Below are 2,384 nucleotides of genomic sequence, written 5' to 3' on the forward strand. Positions count from 1 at the left end.
CGGGCGGGGGGTGTATCCTGCTCTTCCAGGCACTGGGCCAGTGGTCCCCACCCGTGTGTGGTTCTGTGGCCGAGGCAGGTGCTAGGGTGTGGTGGCAGCTCACGCCTTCACCTACTGGAGCTCCTCCTCGTGCGTGGAGGGGCCCTGGAGGCCGAGCGTTCAGTGCACACCTGCCTAGGGGACACACGCAGATGGTGGACACCGACTTCAGATGGTCTGGAGTCTGGCAGACCCTAGACCACAGCACATGGCCCCTTGGAGGATGGGGAGGGGAGGGACTTGGGCTGGTGGCCAGAGGGCAGGTCACACTCTTGTCTCTGCTCCAGTGAGGCCCTGTGGGCCCGGAGATGAGTGGGGCTGCTCTGCCCAGCCCTTCCTCAGTGTCTCAGCCTGAGGCCAGACCCGGAGTAGACCACAGAGGCCCAGCCACGTGCTGCGCCAACCTGGGAGCTCCAGGAGGGCGGGGTGTGCCCGGCACCCAGGTGGGATGTGGGGAAGCCATCTCAGCTTCGAACCCACTCTTGGGGGCTGCCCAGGACGCGGCTGTGTTGCTGAGGAGGTTAGTCAGCGGCCTGCCCCCAAGGCCTGCTCCAGCCCAGGCCTCCTGGCCTAGCCAGCTTCCCAAGGAGCTGCATCTCACTTAGAACAGGGTCCCTTCCCTGAGTGAGTCCCCCTCCAGTCTGACGTGAGCCCTGCCATGGGGCAGGGCCAGCCCCATCTTCACATCTGAGCCATGGGCCCCCACTTCTCCCCTGCACTTGGCCACCTGGGAAGAGAATGGGGTCTGCAGGAGCCCGGGGCAGCCCTCCCGCCTGGCGCTCACGGCCGCCCTCCCTGCAGAGGCCCAGCGCCGGCCCTACTATGCCGACTACTCGCCCACCCGCCGCTCCATTCACTCGCTGTGCACCAGCCACTATCTCGACCTTTTCATCACCTTCATTATCTGCGTCAACGTCATCACCATGTCCATGGAGCACTATAACCAACCGAAGGTGGGTGCAAGAGGGCGCTTCCTTCCCGCAGACCAGGGCAGCGAGGGGGCCCTTCCTTCCCACAGACCAGGGCAACAAGGGGCCTAGGGGCTGGGGCACCCCAGTGGGGCAGCTAACAGCACGTACAATCCAGGACTGGCGCTCCGCTGAGCCCTCACTGGGGTTTGCATGGGGGATGTGGAGATTTTGTGTGAAAAAAGGTCTTTCTTTTAACGTTGATTGAAACTCCCCTCCCCTGCCCTGGGGCCCCTCCCCAGGCTGGCCATGCGCGTCCCACCCGTGAGGAGGGGCTGGCAGGCCGTGCATGTCCCATCGTGGGGAGGCTGGCAGGAGACAGGCAGGCCTGAGGGCCTGAGGTGGAGTTTCTCTTTACTCGGGTCCCCCTGCAGCCCCTCCTTTCCTCAGTGGAAGGACGTGGTCCTCCCAGAGGAAGGAGGTAGTCTCTGGGTAGCAGTAAGCCTTTGAGGCTGAGCGGACTCAGCTCTGTGGAAAGCATTTTGTGTGGAGCTGAGGATGGCCGTGGCCAGAGACCAGGAGCCTGGGCAGGGAGGGGCAGGGTCTTCCCTCCCCAGAGGTTCGTCCTCAGAGGATGGGGGGCTCCAGGGTCCATCCGGGCAGTGCCTCCCAGCCCAGCCCAGGCTGCATACTGTAGGTGCTCAGAGTTGGGCCCTGTGAGCCCATGTTCCCATGCCCCCGAGGTGCTCAGGTCGGTAGAGGATGGTTGGGAGGCCAGGACACTGCCGCCGGGGCGCACAGATGGCTGCAGCGTGTGAAGTGGGCGGGCAGCTCAGGGTAGCTTCCCGGACCGGAGACCGTGGTGTTCAGCTGGGCCTGTGGATGCTGGGAGAGTAGCTTTCACTCATTCACCTGGTCAGACGCTTCGGAGCACTGCCTGTATGCTGGGCTGGAGGAGGGCCGAAGAGGCTCCCGGTGCCCAGGGAGGAGCTGCTGAGCTGACCTGGGAGCCTCCGGGCCGGCCCCCGGGGTCACTCACAGGCGTGCAGAGTGGGAGCCAGGGGAAGAGGGGTGGCCCCAGCCCCACCTCAGCCAGCCCGACCCTCCACCCCCAGTCTCTGGACGAGGCCCTCAAGTACTGCAACTACGTGTTCACCATCGTGTTTGTCTTCGAGGCTGCACTGAAGCTGGTGGCATTTGGGTTCCGTCGGTTCTTCAAGGACAGGTGTGTGGGGCAGGGCCGTCTCGGGTTCCGGGGGCGCCTCAGGGCTCTAGGGGCTGGGGCAGGTGAGGCCGCAGGCTTTTCCACGGGGGTCTGCAGAAGTGATGCTGCTGAGCCAAGGCGGGGACCCCGGGCGTGTGCACCGAGCTGAGGTGGGGACCCTGGGTGTGTGCACTGAGCCTGCGGCCTCGCAGGTGGAACCAGCTGGACCTGGC

General features: G+C 65.1%; 1 long non-coding RNA gene across 1 annotated transcript; it reads left to right on the plus strand.

Moving 5' to 3' along the window:
• Nucleotides 1–27: 27 nt before the first annotated feature.
• LOC108525555 (uncharacterized) lies at nucleotides 28–2,384 on the plus strand. Its single transcript, XR_001884293.1, has 3 exons — nucleotides 28–992; nucleotides 2,063–2,172; nucleotides 2,364–2,384. It is a non-coding gene; the product is annotated as an uncharacterized LOC108525555 (long non-coding RNA).

Source organism: Rhinopithecus bieti, unplaced genomic scaffold (assembly GCF_001698545.2).
Source record: "Rhinopithecus bieti isolate Rb0 unplaced genomic scaffold, ASM169854v2 scaffold_69633, whole genome shotgun sequence".
NCBI classification, from domain to species: Eukaryota; Metazoa; Chordata; class Mammalia; order Primates; family Cercopithecidae; genus Rhinopithecus; species Rhinopithecus bieti.